This window comes from Somniosus microcephalus, chromosome 1 (genome assembly GCF_052327205.1).
Source record: "Somniosus microcephalus isolate GS21.2 chromosome 1, FLI_Smic_1.0, whole genome shotgun sequence".
Taxonomy (NCBI): domain Eukaryota; kingdom Metazoa; phylum Chordata; class Chondrichthyes; order Squaliformes; family Somniosidae; genus Somniosus; species Somniosus microcephalus.
The window spans coordinates 352,670,295-352,692,375 of NC_140987.1; positions in this window are offsets into that span (position 1 = coordinate 352,670,295).

The following is a 22,081-nucleotide window of genomic DNA, read 5'->3' on the forward strand; positions in this document are numbered from 1 at the left end:
AGAAACTATTTCCGCTGGTTGGGGAGTCTAGGACTAGGGGACATAGCCTAAAAATTAGAGCCAGACCTTTCAGGAGTGAAGTTAGGAAACACTTCTACACGCAAAGGGTTGTAGAAGTTTGGAACTCACTTCCACAAATGGCAGTTGATGCTGGGTCAATTGTTAATTTTAAATCTGAGATTGATAGATTTCTGATAACCAAAGGTATTAAGGGATATGGGGCAAAGGCGGGTATATGGAGTTAGGTCACAGATCAGCCATGATCTCATTGAATGGCAGAACAGGCTCAAAGGGCTAAATGGTCTACTGTACCTATTTTTCTAAGTTCCTATTTGCACAGATAACGTTGTTGAGGGATTGGGGGGAGGGGCAAGGATGGAATATTGGAGTCCTCTGCAAGTTACTGTGTGGGAGTGAGGAGAAACCATTGCAGGAAACATGTAGGCTACATTGGAACAGGTTAGGAGTAGACCCAAGTGAGAGCGGTGCCACAGCATGGATAGTAGAAGAGAATGGAGTTATCAATCGTATCCAATATGGCAGAGGTGTTGAGTATAGGACAGGATATTGTGCAGTTACAAAGGATATTGTTGGTGACTATGACCAGGCATTCTCAGAACCTTGGGCAGAGCAGAAATGTAATGAAGAAATTCCAACAAGGAATGTTGGGAGACGTGAGTGAGGAGCTGGTTGGTGACAGTGCATTCAAGGACTTTGAAGAACATGAAAGATATTAAGAGTTAGAGGATCAGGGCTTGTGAGAATGATACTGGATGGAAACTAAAATATCAACTGAAACCTAAAGAATATCATGGGGAAATTCTGAAGGGTAAATTCTCTCCAACTACAAAGAAACATCAAACTGGTTGAGGTTGGGAATTTTGTGTGCCCATGAACCATTTGGTTTGAGGAATCAAAAGAAATAGGAGGGAGAGAGGCTATTGTTTTCAACACTAGGAGCAAGTGACGATGACAAATTCTGTATAATAATACAGTCAAAAAGGAAGTGAGTGAAACATCATTGGCATTTTACAAATGACAGGAAGTGTCATGTGTGCACAAGATAAGATAATAGATAATGTTCTATGAGCTAAGTTAGCATTTTTCACTGTGAAGAAAACGACAGCTGGTGTATCAGATAGGAAGTTACTGTAACTGCCAACTTTAGCCCATAATTGGTGCTCAGTACAAATTATGTCATGTGAAATTTGACAGATCCCAGCTTATGAAAGAAAATGGAACACTTCTGTTTGGGGAATAATAAATCATAATAAGCAAAGGATCAAGCTAATCCTTCGATTGATTTTCTGTTTGTTTTTGTACCACTAGAATTCTCTAGTTAAATGTTAAATATTTTGTTTCAAGGTGGTCCAAAGCTCAAAAGCCGCAAATAATGATCCACCTTTGATGTGTCCTGTAATGGTGATGATTTTTGAGATTTATTTTCATATCTTTCCAGAACATCATACTTAAAGATACAAAGTACTGGAAAACAATGCCATATAAGGTGACAAGTTGCTCTTCAATGTCTGAGTTTAGTTTAGTTCTAAAATAGGCCACATATTTAAACTGTGTACACCAGTGCATGGTTGATCAATGAATGCCGATCAAACAGGAACAAGGATTTTATCATTAATGTATAAGTACAGCATTCAGTTTCACTTTATAAAAGAGGGAGGAGCTTGGGATGGGGAAAGTACATCACTTGACAATCTTACATTACTGGTAATGTGACAAAATGCACTCTTGTTATATTGAGAATTTTAACATTCAGTAAAAATAAAAATTAAAACAAAAAGTGTTTCAGCCTTTTCAAGAAAATTATTCCCAGCACAAAATGTAATATACTATGTACAGGAAGGAAAACTGGACAACACATGCACTCTATGACTGGTGCGGAAATAGGTAAGGATGAAGTTGATAAAGACCTAGGATTCTTAGTGGGCTCAATGCTTAAAATGTCCAATGTCAATAGAATGCTGAACTACATAGCTACAGCAGTATAAGTCAGGCGGAGTTATGATAAAACTGTACAGTGCTATGTCGGACACTTCTTGACTACAGTGTCCAGTTCTGGTCACTGAGGTACAAAGGAGACATTCAAGTCCTGGAGATCTTCCAGAGAAGAGACCTAAAGTATGAGGAAAGAACTGGAGGAACTTGGGCTTTCCAACCTTGAAATAGGGGTGTCTGAGAGTTGATCTCATAGATGTATACAAAATAGTAAACTGTATGGCAAAGGTAAATCTGAAAAAATGTTTAAAATTAAATTATTGCGAGAGTTGGACAAGGGACAAGGGTTTAATTTAGTAATAGACAAAATTAGGACTGATATTAGGAGGTTCTTCTTCACACAAAGAGTGATCAATACATGGAATGGAGTAGTTGAGGTAAAGCCTTTGGAATCATTGGAGGAACAATTAAATGCTTCAATGGGTGGACTTTAGGGTCATTCTGGATCAATGAACTAAAATGGGTTCAATGGACCTCCTCACTCATAATTCTCTTGTGATCTAGGGAATCGAACTAAAATAAATATTTATTTGCAGTTTGAGAAACAATCAGATGCTGTAATTTTAGGGTCATTCTGACACTTCTTCCACATGGGAGGGTTTAAACTAATTTTGCAGGGGAAAGGGCACCAGGAAGTAGCAGCAGATAGGCGAGACAAGGTGCACAGAAAACTATGAGGGACAAACAGCAACAGAAGAAAAAAGAATGTAGAAAGGACAGGAATTAGATGGAGAAATAAAGCAAAGCCGACTAGCATGGCGTTTGAATGCATGTGTGGTAATGCGAGGAGTGTTACAAATAAGGTTGATGAGTTACAGGTGCACGCTGCCACATGGGGTTATGATATAGTGACTATAATGGAGATTTGGCTTTACCATGGTCAGGAATGGGAACAAAACATTTCTGGCTTCAATGTATTCAGGAGGGATAGGGAAGGAAAAAAGACAGAAGTTGGGGGTGGGGGTGACAGTATTGATCAAGGATAATATTACAGTTCTACAGAGCGATGATATACTAGAAGGTTCAAAGACTGAATTTATTTGGTTAGAGTTAAGGAACAGAAAAAGAGCTGTTACATTGCTGGGTGTTTATTATAGACCTCCAAATAGTGAGAAGGAGATAGAGGAGCAAATCTTTAGGCAAATTTCAGAGAATGTAAAACTAATAGAGCAGTAGGAGTGGGGGACTTCAATTGCCCTAATATAGACTGGGAGAAAAACATAGTAAAGGACAAGGAGGGTGAAGAATTCCTAAAATGTATACAAGAGAATTCCCTTAATCAGTATGTTTAAGAACCTAAGAACATAAGAAATAGGAGCAGGAGTAGGTCATACAACCCCTCAAGCCTGCTCCACCATTCAATAAGATCATGGCTGATCTTCTACTTCAACTCCACTTTCCTGCACTATCCCCATATCCCTTGATTCCCTTTTTCTAGCCCAATGAGGAAGGAAGCAGTGCTGGATCTAGTTATGGGGAATGAAATAGGGCAAGTGGAGTGTGTTGCAGTGGCAGAAAGACATCTGGGTAATAGTGATCATAATATAATTAGGTGTAAAGTAGTTAAGGACAGGGACAAAGAAACATCAAAGGTGAAAATAGCCAACTGGAAGAGAGCCAATTTCAGTAAATTGAGAAGGGATCCAGCACAGGTGGACTGGATACAAAGACTGGCCAAGAAAACAGTAATGAGCTGTGGTAGGCCTTCAAGGTGGAGACAGTTCGGGTACAAACCAAGCATATTCCCATAAGGAGGAAAGATGGGGCATCCAAAGCTAGAGCTCCCTGGATGACAAAGGAAATAGAGGTTAAAATAAAACAAAAGGTTGTTTATGACAAATGTCAGGTACAGAATGCAATAGAAAACTAGGCAGAATACAGAGAGTGCAGGGGAAATTGAAATGGATGTAAGAAGGGAAAAGAGAGAGTATGAGAAAAGACCAGTTTGTAACATAAAAGGGAATCCAGAAATCCTTTATAAACATATAAAAAGTAAAAGGATAGCTAAAGGAATGGTGGGGCCGATTAGAGACAAAAAAAGGAAATCTTCTTGTGGAGACAGAGGGCACGACTGAGGTGCGGAATGAGTGCCTGTCTTCACAAAAGAAGAGGATGAAGTTAATGTTGCAGTAGAGGAGGGGGAAGTAGAGATATTGGATAGGATAAAAATAGATAGAAAAGAGGTGCTAAACAGGTTGGCATCACTCAAAGTGAACAAGTCACCTGGTCCAGATGTGATACATCCTAGGTTGCTGAGGGAAGCAAGGTTTTTTAAAATTCATTTTTATGGGATGTGGGCGTCACTGGCAAGGTCGTGGGTTTGGGAGGTGCTGTCGAAGAAGCCTTGGTGAGTTGCTGCAGTGCACCTTGTAGCTGGTACACACTGCAGCCACGGTACGCCGGCGGTGGAGGGAGTGAATGTTTAAGGTATAGAGGGGGTGCCAATTAAGCGGGCTGCTTTGTCCTGGATGGTGTCGAGCTTCTTGAGTGTTGTTGGAGCTGCACTCATCCAGGTAAGTGGAGAGTATTCCATCCCACTCCTTACTTGTGCCTTGTAAATGGTAGAAAGGCTTTGGGGAGTCAGGAGGTGAGACACTCACCACAGAATACCTAGCCTCTGACCTGTTCTTGTTGCCACAGTATTTATGTAGCTGGTCCAGTTAAGTTTCTGGTCAATGGTGACCTCCAGGATATTGATGGTGGGGGATTCAGCAATGGTAATGTCATTGAATGTCAAGGGGCGGTGTTTAGACTCTCGCTTGTTGGAGATAGTCATTGCCTGGCACTTCTGTGGTGCGAATGCTACCTGCCACTTATCAGCCCAAGCCTGAACGTCGTCCAGGTCTTGTTGCATGCGGGCATGGACTGCTTCATTATCTGAGGAGTTGTGAATGGCACTGAACACTGTCAGAGTGTCACGGTGGAGTTTGCAGAAGCTCTGACCACAATCTTTCAATCCTCCTTGGATATGGGAGTGGTGCCAGAGGACTGGAGGATTGCAAAAGTTACACCCCTGTTCAAAAACGGGGAGAGGGATAAACCTGGTAACTACAGGCCAATCAGTCTAATGTCAGTGGTAGGAAAACTACTAGAGACCATTGTCAAGGACAAAATTAATTCTTACTTGGAGAAGCATGGGTTAATAAGGGACAGCCAGCACAGATTCGTTAAAGGTAAATCATGTCTGACTAACCTGATTGAGTTCTTTGATGAAGTAAAAGAGATGGTTGATGAAGATAGTGCAGCAAATGTATATATGGACTTTCAAAGGCTTTTGATAAAGTACCTCATAACAGACTAACTCGGAAAATAGAAGCACATGGTATTAAAGTGGCAGTGGTAACTTGGGTACGTAATTGCTAAGGGATAAGAAGCAGAGAGTAGTGGTGAATGGATGGTTCTCTGACTGAAGGGACATATGTAGTGGATTCCCCAGGGGTCAGTATTAGGACCATTGCTTTTCTTGTTATATATAAATGACCTGGACTTGGGTATAGGGAGTACAATTTTGACATTTGTGGATGATACAAAACTTGGCAACGTAGTAAATAGTGAGCAGGGTAGTAGCAGACTTCAGGAGGACATAGATAGATTGTACAGACACATTGCAGATGCAATTAAATGCGAATAAGTGTGAAATGATGCACTTTGGGAGGAACAACATTGAGAGACAGTATAATCTAAATGGTACTATTTTGAGGGGGTGCAAGAGCAGAGGGACATGGGGATGCATATTCACAAATCCTTGATGGTGGCAGGGCAAGTTGGTAAGGCAGTTAAGAATGTGTATGGGATACATGACTCTGTAAATTGGGGCAGTGGATACAAAAACAAGAAAGCCGTGCTAAACCTTTACAAATCACTGGTTAAGCCTCAGCTGGATTATTGTGTACAATACTGGGCACCACACTTTCAGAAGGATGTTGAAGCCTTGGAGAGGGTACAGAGGACGTTTACTAGGATGATATCAGGGATGAGGGTGTTCAGTTATGTGGAGAGATTGGAGAAGCTGGGATGTTCTCCTTAGAGCAGAGAAGGTTAAGGGAGACCTAATAGAGATATTCAAAATTATGAGGGTCATTGATAGAGCAAGTAGGGAGGAACTGTTTCCTCTGGAATGTGAGCCAGTAACCAGAGGTCATAGATTTAAAATAATTGGCAAAAGAACTAGAGGGGAGAAATTTCTTCTCACAGAGGGTTGTTATGATCTGGAACACACTACTTGAAAGGATGGTGGAAGCCGATTCCATAGGAAATTTCAAAAGGCATTTGGGCATGTATTTGAAGAGAACTAATTTGCAGGGTTTTGGGGAAACGCTGGGGTGTGGGACTAAATTGGACAGCTTTTTAAAAGAGCTGGCATAGGCACGATGGGCCGAATGGCCTCCTTCTTTGCTGTAAGATTCTATGACCTTTCACTTTCATATTACTTTGTACCCTACTGCTAAGCTATTTTTTTATTCGTTCATGGGATGTGGGCATTGCTGGCAAGGCCAGCATTTATTGCCCATTCCTAGTGGCCCTTGAGAAGGTGGTGGTGAGCCACCTTCTTGAACCGCTGTAGTCCTTGTGGTGATGGTACTCCCACAGTGCTGTTAGGAAAGGAGTTCCAGGATTTTGACCCAGCGATGATGAAGGAATGACGATATATTTCTAAGTTAGGATGGTGTGTGACTTGGAGGGGAACTTGGAGGTGGTGGTGTTCCCATGCGCCTGCTGCCTTTGTCCTTCTAAGTGGTAGAGGTTGCGGGTTTGGGAGGTGCTGCCGAAGAAGCCATGGCAAGCTGCTGCAGTGCATCTTGTAGATGGTACACACTGCAGCCACGGTACGCCGGTGGTGGAGGAAATGAATGTTTAAGGTGGTGGATGGGTGCTTTGTCTTGGATGGTGTCAAGCTTCTTGAGTGTTGTTGGAGCTGCATTCATCCAGGCAAGTGGAGAGTATTTCATCACACTCCTGACTTGTGCCTTGTAGCTGGTGGAAAGGCTTTGGGGAGTCAGGAGGTGAGACACTCTCCGCAGAATACCCAGCCTCTGACCTGCTCTTGTTGCCACAGTATTTATGTGGCTGGTCCAGTTAATTTTCTGGTCATGGTGATTCCTAGGATATTGATGGTGGGGGATTCGGTGATGGTAATGCCATTGAATGTCAAGGGACGGTGGTTAGACGCTCGCTTTTTGGAGATAGTCATTTCCTGGCACTTGTGTGGCATGAATGTTACCCGGGACTGATCAGCCCAAGCCTGAATGTCGTCCAGGTCTTGTTGCATGCGGGCTTGGGCTGCTTCATTATCTGAGGAGTTGCGAATGGCACTGAGCACTGTGCAGTCATTAGCGAACATCCCCACTTCTGACCTTATGATGGAAGGAAGGTCATTGATGAAGCAGCTGAAGATGATTGGGCCTAGGACACTGCCCTGAGGAACTCCTGCAGTGATGTCCTGGGGTAGTGATGATTGACCTCCAACCACCACAACCATCTTCCTTTGTGCTAGGTATGACTCCAGCCAGTGGAGAGCTTACCCTCGATTCCCATTGACTTCAGTTTTACTAGGGCTCCTTGATGCCACACTCGGTCAAATGCTGCCTTGATGTCAAGGGCAGTCACTCTCACCTCACCTATGGAATTCAGCTCTTTTGTCCATGTTTGGACCAAGGCAGTAATGAGATCTGGAGCCAAGTGGTCCTGACAGAACCCAAACTGGGCATCAGTGAGCAGGTTATTGGTGAGTAAGTGCTGCTTGTTAGCACTGCCGATGACACCTTCCATCACTTTGCTGATGATTGAGAGTAGACTGATGGGGCAGTAATTGGCTGGATTGGATTTGTCCTGCTTTTTGTGGACAGGACATACCTGGGCAGATTTCCACATTGTCGGATAGATGCCAGTGTTGTAGCTGTACTGGAATAGCTTGGCTAGAGGTGCGGCTAGTTCTGGAGTACAAGTCTTCAGCACGACAGCCGGGATTTTGTCGGGGCCCACAGCCTTTGCTGTATCCAGTGTGCTCAGCTGTTTCTTGATATCACATGGAGTGAATCGAATTGGCTGAAGACTGGCTTCTGTGGAGGTGGTGACCTCAGGAGGGGGCTGATATGGATCATCCACTTGGTAATTCTGGCTGAAGATGGTTGCAAATGCTTCAGCTTCGTATTTTGCACTCACATGCTGGGCTCCACCATCATTGGGGATGGGGATATTCATGGAGCCTCCTCCTCCCGTTAGTTGTTTAATGGTCCACCACCATTCACGACTGGATGTGGCAGGACTGCAGAGCTTTGATCTGATCCGTTGATTGTGGGATCGCTTAGCCCTGTCTATAGCATGCTGCTTTCGATTTTTAGCATGCATGTAGTCCTGTGTTGCAGCTTCCCCTGGTTGGCCCTGCATTTTTAGGTACACCTGTTGCCGCTTGTGGCATGCTCTTCTACACTCCTTATTGAACCAGGTTTGGTCCCCTGGCTTGATGGTAATGGTAGAGTGAGGGATATGCCGGGCCATGAGGTTACAGTTTGTGGTGGAATACAAGTCTGCTGCTGCTGATGGCCCACAGCGCCTCATGAATGCCCAGTTTTGAGCTGCTAGATCTGTTCTGAATCTATCCCATTTAGCATGGTGGTAGTGCCACACAACCCAATAGAGGGTGTCCTCAGTGTGAAGAGGGGAATTCGTCTCCACAAGGACTGTGTGGTGGTCACTGCCACCAATGCTGCCATGGACAGATGCAACTGCGACATGTAGATTGGTGAGGACGAGGTCAAGTATGTTTTTCCCTCGTGTTGGTTCTCTCACCAACTGTCGCAGGCGACACAACACGATGGAGGTGTCCTCAATGTGAAGACGGGACTTCGTCTCCACAATGACTGTGCAGTGGTCACTGCCACCAATGCTGTCATGGACAGATGCAACTGCGACATGTAAATTGGTGAGGATGAGTTCAAGTAGGTTTTTCCCTCATGTTGGTTCTCTCACCACCTGTCGCAGGCCCAGATTGGCAGCTATGTCCTTCAGGACTCAGCCACCTCAGTCAGTAGTGGTGCTATTGAGCCACTTTTGGTGATGAACATTGAAGTCCCCCACCCAGAGTACATTCTGTGCCCTTGCTACCCTGAGTGCTTCTTCCAAGTGGTGTTCAACACGGAGGAGTACTGATTCATCAGCTGAGGGAGGGCGGTAGACAGCAGGAGGTTTCCTTGCCCATGCTTGACCTGAAGAGACTTCATGAGGTCCAGAATCAATGTTGAGGACTCCCAGGACTCCCGACTGTATACCACTGTGCCGCCACCTGTGGGCAGGACATACTCAGGGATGGTGATGGAGGAGTTTGGGACATTGGCTGAAAGGTATGTTTCTGTGAGTATGACTATGTCAGGCTGTTGCTTGACTAGTCTGTGGGACAGATCTCCCAATTTTGGCACAAGTCCCCAGATGTTGGTGAGGAGGACTTTGCAGGGTTGACTGGGCTGTTGTCGTGCCTGTAGCGGGTCAATGCCGGGTGGTCCATCTGGTTTTATCCTTATTGTTTTTGGTTACCATTACTGATACTAGCTTTTTATTCCAGATTTATTTAATTAACTGAATTTAAATTCCCCAGCTGCCATGGTGGGATTTCACGTCTCCGGATCATCAGTCCAGGCCTTTAGATTACTAGTCCAGTAACATGACCACGATGCTATCATTCCCGATGTGTATTTTGTCTGGATTTTCTAAAATTCATTGCAATTATGAAAGTAAGCTATTGTAAGTGGTGGCACAGACTCAGGATGGCCTGTTACCACAGCAAGGATGATTTGTAAAGTGCTTTGTTGTTCTCAGGATGTGGGCAACGCTGGCAAGGCTGCATTTATTGTCTGTCCCTAGTTGCCCCAGAGAGGTGGTGGTGGGCCTTCTTGGATTGCTGCAGGCTTTGTGTTGATGATACTCCCGCAATAGCTTTGAGTCAGGCACTGTAGTAGCCTAGTAGTTATGGTACGGTGCTAGTAACTGAGTTTTGTGAGTTCAAATCCTACTATAGCAAGCTTTGATTTTGAATTCATAAAAGCTGCTAATTTCTGGGCTAACACCAGAAAATGACCATGAAAGCTGCTGGATTACCATGAAAACTTGTAAGGTCCAAAGTTCTTTCTGTGCTTCTGATATTCCTCTTCTGCACAGTATGTTTCAAAGCATCCTGTGAAACTACTGCAGAAATAAAGGCATGTTGGGAGTGGGGCCTGAAGCCTCTTCCTGTGACCTCCACATGTAACTTTAATAGGGGGTCAACTAAATTGTGTGACTTGCAATTATTGAGCCTGATCACTGAAGACTGGTTATTAAGCTATCAGGTTAACATGTACCAGTTATCACATCACACTTGAAGGGGTCGCCTGACTTGTCTCATGACTTATAAACTGTACAATCCTATTCATGATTATCACGCCACTGGAAATATATGGAGGAATGGAATTCACAAAAGGTTTTGTTATATAATGTCAGCCGGCTCCAGAGATTCAAAGGAGCCTTCGACATAAATTCTGGGAATTGAGACCAGCTCCAGCAGGTGGAGACAGATTCTAACTAATTAAATAAAGAGTATGAATCGATTTTACATGACATTTAGCAAAATAAATCATTTGTTAGTTGGATTGTCTCCTGCTCCTGACAGTGCAGCAGAAAAAATAAAATGAGGAGTACGGCAGTGTAGTGGTTATGTTACTGCTTTAATAATCACAAGGCTGGAACTAATATCCATGGCAGTATGAGAATTTGAATTCATTAAAAAATAATCAGGTGGGGAATATATTATTCCACATCCTTCAGGACCCCAAAGGTGATCAGTATATAAAGCTTTTTTCCCCCAACTTTCTCCCCTCCGCTCCCTCCTGAACCGTTGCTGGGGTACAATTTGATTGGTGAAACTAGCCCTCTTGTATCTTGCCCAAGTGGCCTATCTTCATGTGTGCGAATAGTCAGCGAATATCAGTAGATTATTTGACTGTGGAGGACATCACCACCAAGCCTGATCTTCCTCTCACCTCCGCCCCGGTTACGCACACGTAAACCCACATGTATGCGTGTATGCGCATGGACACACATACATGCACCCTTACTTCTAGCAGCACTAACTGGATCACAATCCCCTTCCTTAGCTCCAGGTCTCTGAGTTGAATTTGGGGCAGCAAAGCTCCTGCCCTACCTGAGGTCAGTTAAAGCAACACTTACCAGGGGTCAAGCCTAGGAACCTCTGCTCCATTTGCCTCAAGATTTCCTCATAAAGTCCTTAAGTTCTTTTAAACCTGGCACACCATCCCGATTGACCCACCATTATTGATTTACAAATATAAAATATTCTTGCTACTGGTTGCTGGGATAACTGAATGGCAGGGTATGTGAGAACAGTGGGCTAAAAATTCGATATTGGTAAAAATCAGCCAGTGCCAATGTAGGCTGGTGTTAACGGCTGCTGAAAATGCTGGTGCTGAAATCTATCAATCTCCGATTTAAAAATAACAGTTGATCTAGCATCATTGCTGTTTGCGGAAGAGAGTTCCAAACTTCTACCACCCTTTGTGTGTAGAATTGTTTCCTAATTTCACTCCTGAAAGGTCTGGCTCTAATTTTTAGATTATGCCCCCTAGTCATAGACTCCACAGCGGAAATAGTTTCTCTCTATCTACCCTATCTGTTCTCCTTAATATCTTGAAAGCCTCGATCAGATCACCCCTTTACCTTCTAAATTCTAGGGAATACAACCCTAATTTGTGTAATCCTCATAACTTAACCCTTGAAGTCCGGGTATCATTCTGGTAAACCTACGCTACACTCCCTCCAAGGCCAATATATTCTTCCTAAGATGTGGTGCCCAGAACTGCTCACAGTACTCCAGGTGTGGTCTAACCAGGGTTTTGTACAGCTGCAGCATAACTTCTACCTTGTATTCTAATCCTCTAGATATAAAGCCTTCCATTAGCCTTTTTGATTATTTTCTGTACCTGTTCATGATATTTTAATGATCTACATACATGGACCCAAGTCTCTTTGGACAGCCACTGTTTTTAGCTTTACACCATTTAGAAAGTACCCTATTCTATCCTTTTTAGGTCCAAAGTGCATGACCTCACATTTGCCTACATTCAAATCCATTTGCCACAGTTTTGCCCATTCACTTAATCTACCAATACCCCTTTGTAATTTTATGCTTTCATCTACACTGCCTACAATGCCGCCTATCTTTGTGTGATCGGCAAATTTGGATATATGGCTTTCTATGCCATCATCTAAGTCATTAATAAATACTGTGAATGGTTGAGGCCCCAACATAGAACCTGCAAGACACCACTAGTCACATTCTGCCAATTAGAGTACCTGCCCATTATCCCTACTCTGTCTCACGCTCTCTTTATTTACAACTCCAGGGCCACCGCTGCTATTGGCAGCGCTAAGGCCCTCACCAAAGTGGCGGCCGCCGAGTCCCGCGCCAGAGAAGGGCACTAGAGTGGCGGCTGCCATTTTTCGCCACAACTCCAGCAACTAACAGGTGGCGCTAAGGTAGGGAATTTCTAGGCTATTATCTTTTCACCTTGGGAAACTGGGTTGTGTCCAGCCTATACTGATAGACTTAAAATCTTGGTTTGTTTTCTGTAAGATTCCCTCGCAAAATTAGTTTGTGAATTCTTAACCCATTTTCCAGCAGATTCACAAGTACAGAATTGTCTCCAGATTGGTCACAAAATAACCCTGACCTGACCGTCTTGTTCAGGATCACTGAGAGCAATGGGAAAATCCACACTGGTGTGGTAAGGAGATGCTCTTCCAAAGGTGGGGTTAACGCACATTTTTGGGGCCAATTAAAGGGAGTTTTACTTTGCTTCTGATGTAGGAGTGCTTGATACTAACACTAGGGGGCGATCTTGCCAGCCCTGGGGAAGCGGGTATGGAGGTGGGACTGCTGGGAAAATGGCAGAATTTGGGGGTGGGTTCCCAACCTGCCCCCAACCCACCTGCATGCCATCTTCCCAGGAGGCGGGTAGCCGTACCGCGCCAGGTCCCATCTCCTTGGAGGCAGGAAGGGATTAAAGGCTATTAACTGCCTGTTAACAGGTAATTAACAGGCAGAAAATAGGATTATCCCCTTTTTGCCCTCACAAGTGCGGGCTTCCCGAAGGCTCCTAAACCCATCAGGTCAGCGAGGCGAGTGGTGGGTCTGCGGGGGTTGGGTGGGTGCAAAAGTGTGCTGTGGAGGTAAGTGATGGGTGCAAGTGTTGAGAGATGAGTATCTGTGGTAAGTGCAAAGTGTTAGTAAAAGTGTACTTACCTTTGTTTCTTCCTGCAGGCTTCAATCGGTGTGTATGCGGAGAGTCTCGGATCTCCGCGGTAGAGATGACAGATGGCTGTTGCATTCTCCAATGCAACAACCATCTCATTTCTGCAAAAGAATGATGTTTGATGAGGTCTTGAATTCAAGACTTCATCAAACTACAGAGAATGTCAGTGTGTAGGATTCGCAAAATTTGGACTTTACATTATAAAGGGGCAAATGGCAGAAGAGACCATGATTTTTAAAGACTGTTTTAAAAGAAGCCCAGAACAAGGGGCATACAAAATGGCTGCCATACCACGTGACCGGCTTATTGGGACATTTTAAAATGGTTCCTGCGAAACCTCAGGCAGCTTTGTGGATTCAACCCACAGTAAGTTCTGGAAGCCGTTTCTGAGAGAACGAAACCAGACCCACACATATACATATGGATTAGATGCAGATCCAGTCAAGATCGGCCTGGAGACAGAGGCCATCTAAATGTTGACCCAGACAAAAGGGGACAATTTCATATTCATGAGAACAACACCAAGGACTAGATAACGAGATCAGCAGGACATTAAAAACAATGAAGGTCATTCCAGACCAGAGATGGGCCTTTACCGGCCATCTAAAATATTTTAAAATATAATAACGACCCCGCTGTGCTCCCAGCCCGCCAAAAGTTAAACAAAGACTAACCTGATTTTGGGCGGGAAGTGGAGGCTCCTGAAGGAAAAGTATAATTGGAGGAGTTGGAGTTGTACACAGTGACCGAGTTGCAGTGGAACAAGAGTTGAACAGTTGTCGGACAGTTGAGTCGTTGGAGAGGAATTCAGTCAGTTGGTTGGCTTTGCAGCTTGCAGGCCTGCCCAGCTTTTGAGCTGGGTGAAGAGGAGTCGCTTCGGGAGAAGATCAGCGGGACTCCTCTCCATCGACGGAGAGGAAGGAGAAGAAGACCAAACCACCATCAAGAGGACCGTTCGAGCTGGCGTCCCGCCCCGGGGTCAAACATCTGGAGATCATCGACCAACCCCGGGCCGTTGACGAAGACGAGAGGCCTTCTCCCAACTCGGGAGAAGAGACAAAAACGAACTAAAGAAACGATGGGAGCCAGCCCGAGGCTCCTCTGACCGGGGTCGAGCCGACGATCCCCGACCCCGCCGACAGCCAGAACCAGCCGGTGTCCAGCCGCCCCCGACCCCCACCTCAGGAGAGAGGTGTGGCACAGCTCGCTGGGGCTCCACGATCCACGTGGAGACGGAACGCTTGAAAGGATCAAACGCAGACTGGTTCAAAACCTTGCACTTCCTAGTTGGATTGGTGAGCATGTTTCTGGCCCTTCACAATCAGATCTAGATAGGTTTAAGGGGGTGGATATTTAAGGGTATAATTAACATGAGTTGTTGTCCCTCGATGTTCCGTGTGTTTCCCTATTTCATGATGATTTTTGTAGAGTATAATATGCCTGTATTTGCCTTAGTTAGTATTGTGTCGTTATGATTTGTATGTGATTTTCCCTCCCATGTACTCTCTTATCTGCTTGCATTTGATTTAATTTTCCATTTGCAATAAAATTTCATTTCGTTTCATCAAACTTGGTCTACAAGAGTTTTCTCTACATTGCAGTTCCCGCCCCAAAGTCCAGAATATAGAATCTAAGGGGCGAGTGGGTCGAACCACTCAAGGTTTTACTGTGCAAGAGAGAGAGGCCTCTAGAGAGAGAAACCTCTGCGATCTAAAACCCTTTACAAGTGTTTGACAGCTTCACAGAGCAGTCAAACGATGACAATTGATTTGTCAAAAATGAAACGTCATACGTTGATGTTCTCTGCAACCGGCTTCCCTTAATTGGCCTGCTAAGCTTGCTGGGCGAGCTTAACAAGGTCAATTAAGGGAAAATAGCGTGGGTTGGCCAGAAGTTGTTGGAGGCGGGACTAAAACCCGACAAGTGGGAGTCCCACCTCCAAAAGCTCCCCATTGGCAAAATCACCCCCTAGGTGCCTAAAGTGGAAAAGTGTTCACTTCTATAGTATTGACACATCTCACCTGGACAAGCAGACGTATTATCAAAACTATAAATTGGATTAAAGAGCTGCTGACCAAAAAATGCTAATTGTGCTCCTGGAAGGTAACTCAATTGATTAAATTTCTAAATTAGAGAATACAGGAAGTAGCTGAAATCAGTAAGATCAGATAGAACACATCTGTTTTAAACATTCTCTGCTGAAGAATGAGAGGCAGATATTAAGCAGCCATAAACTTAACTGAAAAACTGTACAAAGAATCTTTACTGGGGCCACTGCCCTAATTGTATTCAATAGACCGTGTATGCACGTTGCATAAACTTAGTTTGCAAGGTCACTCTTACTTCTCCTTTTACTAAACAAGTTTCTTGGAACTCAACAGTTCACTTGCAGTGTGGCTAGCAGTAGGTATTGAAGAAGTGCCCCATGAGTGAAACAGCATCAGTAGTTAGCCGTGATATAACCTGATGGGAATGCAGTAAAATACTGGTGGATATATGTTTCCAGCTCCTCAATCACCCTTCTGGTTGTTTTTTAGGTTACAGTTCCCACTACTTACACCGTCTGTGCTTATCACAGGCAGCCGCCTATATCATTTGCCATTTCCACTGAAGTCAATTACAAAGACGACGTTCATAACACATAAAGGTCGTCGGCTATTTCAGACAGTTCAATAGCAGTTCTGACGAAAGGTCATCGACCTGAAATGTTGACTCTGTTTCTCTCTCCACGGATGCTGCCCTGGCCTGCTGAGTTTTTCCAGCATTTTCTGTTGTTAGTTTAATAGCTTTTCCCACCTTGTTATCATATTTGTATTTAAATTCCTCCATGGATCATTCTGTGCCTGGTTGTTTTTACAGGTAGGTTTTATTAAGTTTGATTTGCTGGTCGTCAGGGGAGATGTAGGAAGGGGCAATTTACCCAATGGCAGAGATGAACAGAGTGATCAGTTCCGGAGGGACGTGGTCAAACACAGGGCAGTGTGTGCTCACTCTGGAGAGAGTCTCACCTTCACTGCTCTCAGTCCTGCGTTTCAGTCCCAGCCTGGGACATTCATTCCCTGTTCCCGTTCTCTCTCGGTGTCTTTAAAAGACGACACACCATCTACCACATAGAGCGGAATAATCGTGTTAACACCCTCGTGCCCGCTATAAGTGGTGGGGACAGTATTAATATTTCCCAGGTCCCGTGCTTGAGAGTTTCACCTCCTTTGTAAAGTTTCCTTAACTGTTGCCATTATATTCTGTTTGTACCACTGATGTGGTGACAAACTTAACAACTCAAATTGTTTCATTTCATGATCGTGAAACAGCATCATGGTTCAAACTGCTTTTTAATCCATCAGCTTCATGACCCCCATCTATCAAATTATATCACAAGATAACTATGGATAAGGACAGGCATTCAGCCCATCTTCCATCCATCCAGAAGTCCCCCCACTACAGAATCCAATTGGTTTTTATATGATTCCTGGGTCAGATGGCAGACGTTGCAGTTCAAACTGTTAAAAGTAAAAAGAAGAGTTATTACATGTTTTTTCTGACCTGGAACCAGGACGTGTACAAATATCTGGCAATCTGCAAATTCCTTTCACTAAACAGCAATCAATCGTGGGGTATGATAACGTCCTGGTTCTGTTACTGGACTAATATTCCAGAGGCCTGGACTAATAATGCAGACAACGCGAGTTCAAATCCCACCAGGGCAGTTTGAGAATTTGAATTCTAGTTTTAAAAATCTAGAAATAAAATCTGGTATCAGTAAAAATGACCATGAAGTTATCAGGTTCTCATAAAAACCCAATTGGTTCATTAATGTTCTTTTAAGGGAAGGAAAGCTGTCGTCCTTACCTGACCTAAAGTCCACGCAAGTGCCAGGCAATGACTATCTCCAACAAGCAAGAGTCTAACCACTGACCCTTGACTTTCAATGGCATTACCATCACCGAATCCCCCACCATCAATATCCTGGGGTCACCATTGACCAGAAACGTAACTGGACCAGCCACATAAATGCTGTGGCAACAAGAGCCAGGTATTCTGCGGAGTGTCTCACCTCCTGACTCCCCAAAGCCTTTCCACCATCTACAAGGCACAAGTAAGGAGTGTGATGGAATACTCTCCACTTGCCTGGATGAGTGCTGCTCCAACAACACTCAAGAAGCTCGACACCATCCAGGACAAAGCAGCCTGCTTGATTGACACCCCATCCGCCAAATTAAATATTCACTCCCTCCACCACTGGTGCACCATGGCTGCAGTGTGTACCATCTACAAGATGAACTGCAGCAACTCGCCAAGGTTTCTTCGGCAGCACCTCCCAAACCCGCGACCTCTACCACCTAGAAGGACAAGCTCAGCAAGTGCATGGGAACACCACCACCTCAAGTTGCCCTCCAAGTCTCACACCATCCTGACTTGGAAATATATTGCCGATCTGTTATCGTCGCTGGGTCAAAATCCTGGAACTCCCTCCCAAACAACACTGTGGGAGTACCTTCACCACATGGACTGCAGCGGTTCAAGAAGGTGCCTCACCACCACCTTCTCAAAGGCAATTAGGGATGGGCAATAAATGCTGGCCTTGCCAGCGATGTCCACATCCCATGAACGATTAAAATGTGGTTGGCTCAGTTTTATCAGTGGGAAAGAAGCAGATAGATAGTTACAGGAAGAGACACATTTCTTTTAGACCATTAACAACACCTTTATTAAAGTTTTTACTTCTCCCAAATGCCTCAGCTTTGATATTTTTGCACAGAGCTATGACATTGTGAGCTGAATTTGGATTGTTCAGTCTGAAGGGGGAAATCCATCTCGGGCGATAATGCAAAATGGACGATAGCGAATCGAGGAGATGGGGGAGGAGGCCTCTGGTTTCAGCACCCACCTTTGGGGATACGAGTGGGTGTGGGGGAGAATGGATTCCGGGTTAAGTTAAGGAACACAATGCTTGAGTCATAGAGTCATAGAGTTATACAGCACGGATAGAGGCCCTTCGGCCCATCGTGTCCGCGCCGGCCATCACGCCCTGTCTAATCTAATCCCATATTCCAGCATTTGGTCCGTAGCCTTGTATGCTATGGCATTTCAAGTGCTCATCCAAATGCTTCTTGAATGTTGTGAGGGTTCCAGCCTCCACAACCCTTTCAGGCAGTGAGTTCCAGACTCCAACCACCCTCTGGGTGAAAACGTTCTTTCTCAAATCCCCTCTAAACCTCCCGCCCTTTACCTTGAATCTATGCCCCCTAGTTATTGACCCTTCTACTAAGGGAAAAAGCTCCTTAGTATCCATCCTATCTATGCCCCTCATAATTTTGTACACCTCAATCATGTCCCCCCTCAGCCTCCTCTGCTCCAAGGAAAACAAACCCAATCTGCCCAGTCTCTCTTCATAGCTGAAGCGCTCCAGCCCTGGTAGCATCCTGGTGAATCTCCTCTGCACCCTCTCCAAAGCTATCACATCCTTCCTGTAGTGTGGCGACCAGAACTGCACACAGTATTCCAGCTGTGGCCTAACCAGTGTTTTATACAGCTCCATCATAACCTCCTTGCTCCTATATTCTATGCCTCGGCTAATGAAGGCAAGTATCCCATATGCCTTTTTTACCACCTTATCCACCTGTTCCGCTGCCTTCAGGGATCTGTGTACTTGCACACCCAGATCCCTCTGACACTCCATCTTGCCTAGGGTCTTACCATTCATTGTGTATTCCCTTGCCTTGTTAGTCCCCCCAAAGTGCATCACCTCGCACTTTTCCGGGTTAAATTCCATTTGCCACCTGGCTTGAGTGGGTAGGAGGAAAGGGTAGTGCAGGAGCCAGCTCCCCAGGGGGCAAGGAAGCACACGAGTTCTGTTGCACAGGACTCAGATGAGGACTTCGATGGGGCAGCCTACAGAACAAAGCTGATGTGTGATGCACTATCAATTACTACAAAAGACTGGGAGTTAAGTGAGTAACAAACAGGCTTTTATTACCAAAGAACAGAGCATGCCTCTCGTGGTTGCCTGGTATCCAAAAGGGCAGGGGGCTGCCGAGCAGTCACCTTTATACCCGGCCATGTGGGTGGAGCCAGGGGCGGAGTCAGCTGAGGCATGCACAGACAAGTACAACAATGTGCAAGAGTGAACAACAGTGAACAACAGTGAATAACAATACTAACACAGTGAACAGCAATACTAACAACAGTGGTTTACCACATTCACCCCTTGTTTAGAATTGAGTCCGGCGGGGTAAAGTGCACTAAAAGTTCGTGTACTGAAGTCTATCAGGAGGCCTTGTAAGCCGTCCTGAGCGTCTCAGCAGCGGCGGTGATGGTGCAGCATCCAACGTTGAACCCGGTGTCTCGTTTAGAGGAGGTGTAGCCGGTGGCGGGCCCTGGGGCTGCTGCATGCCGTCTACAGGGGTCGGAGCGCGGGTAATGGGAGGTAGCGATGGTGGTCTCTCAGAGGCACCCGAAGGTGCGAGGTCTCGTGCGGGGACTGTGTCCTGGGGGTAGGCATGAGTAGCGGTGGGTGGCGAAGAGGGTGTTTCAGGAGCACCCGCAGGTGCGAGGTCTCGAATGGAGACTGTATCCTCCCGCCCGTCCGGGTACACCACGTAAGCATACTGCGGGTTGGCGTGGAGGAGGCTCACCCTCTCGACCAGGGGGTCCGCCTTATGGGTCCTCACGTGCTTCCGCAGTAGGACGGGTCCTGGAGAAGTCAGCCATGTTGGTAGCGAAATCCCCGACGTGGACTTCCTGGGGAAGGAGAACATTCTCTCGTGAGGAGTGGCATTGGTGGCTGTACAGAGCAGCGACCAAATGGAATGGAGCGCCGCAGGGAGGACCTCCTGCCAGCGGGAGGTCGGAAGGCCCTTAGATTTTAAGTTTAAAAGGACTGCCTTCCAGACCGTCGCATTCTCCCTTTCCACCTGGCCGTTCCCCCGGGGGTTGTAGCTGGTGGTCCTGCTTGTAGCAATGCCTCTCGCGAGCAGGTACTGCCGAAGTTCGTCGCTCATAAAGGATGAGCTCCTGTCGCTATGGATATAGCTAGGGAAACCGAACAAGGTGACCCCGAGCTTCCGGTCGCCTGTCATTTCAATTCACCGCTCCATTCCCACTCGGACCTCACCGTCCTTGGCCTCTTGTACTGTTCCACGGAAGCTCAACGTAAACTCGAGGAACAGCACCTCATCTTCCGATTAGGCACTCTGCAGCCTTCCGGTCTCAATATTGAGTTCAACAATTTCAGATCATAACCTCGGCCCCTATTTCATTTTCACTTATATTTTTCCACTCCTTTCCTTCCCCCCCTCCTGTCCTTTTGTTTCTCTCTCACACCTGGCAGCTATCTTTTACCCTGCCAGTACACTTTACACCCAATCACAGCCTATTACCATCTCGTCTAGCTTCTAATTTCTTTTACTTCTTTTGGTTCTTTTATTCTTTTGTCCGATCGCAGCCCTGCCTTCGATCCAGTTCCTTTTCTCTCCAGTTTTGAAGAAGGGTCAAACCCGAAACGTCAACTCAAATTTCTCTCCACGGATGTTGCCTGACTTGCTGAGTTTTTCCAGCATTTTCTGTTGTTATTTCGGATTTCCAACATCTGCAGTATTTTGCTATCGCAAGGCGAAGAGGTCATTCAGACATTTAATGACCGTGGTACTGGTCATGTCCGAGCAAGGGATGGCAAACGGGAAATGGGAGTACTCATCAATTATATTGAGGAAGTACACATTGCGGTCAGAGGAGGGGAGGGGCCCTTTAAAATCGATGCTCAGCCGCTCGAAGGGGCGCGTGGCTTTGATCAGGCTCGCTCTGTCTGTCCTATAAAAATGCGGCTTGCACTCGGCACAGATCTGGCAGTTCCTGGTTATGGTCCTGACCTCCTCAATGGAGTAGGGCAGGTTACGGGATTTGATAAAATGGAAGAACCTGGTGACCCCCGGGTGGCAGAGGTCATTGTGGAGGGTCTGTAGTCTATCAACCTGCGCGTTGGCGCACGTACCACGTGATAGGGCATCTGGGGGCTCATTGAGTTTCCCGGGCCGGTACAAGATATCGTAATTGTAGGTGGAGAGTTTGATTCTCCACCTTAAGATCTTGTCATTCTTGATTTTGCCCCGCTGCTTATTATGAAACATAAAAGCCACTGAACGCTGGTCAGTGAGCAGGGTAAATCGTTTTTCGGCCAGGTAATGCCGCCAATGTCGCACGGCTTCCACAATGGCCTGGGCCTCCTTTTCGACAGAGGAGTGTCAAATCTCGGGGCCCTGGAGGGTCCTTGAGAAAAAGGCCACGGGTCTCCCCGCCTGGTTAAAGGTTGCAGCTAGGGCAAAGTCGGATGCGTCGCTCTCCACCTGAAAAGGGAGGGACTCATCGGCAGCATGCATTGTGGCCTTCGCAATGTCTCCTTTTATGAGAGTGAAGGCTGCACAGGCCTCTGCTGTCAGGGGGAAGGAGGCGGACTTGATGAGGGGTCGGGCTTTATCCGCATAGTTGGGCACCCACTGAGCATAGTAAGAGAAGAACCCCAGGCATCTCTTCAGTGCTTTCTGGCAGTGGGGGAGGGGGAGCTCCATAAGGGGACGCATTCTATCGGGGTCTGGGCCGATGACTCCGTTCTCCACTACGCAGCCAAGAATAGCAAGGCGCGTAGTACGAAACATACATTTGTCTTTGTTGTATGTGAGATTCAGCCGCTGGGCCGTCCGGAGGAATTTCTCTAGGTTAACGTCGTGGTCCTGCTGGTCGTGACCGCAGATGGTGACGTTGTCTAGATATGG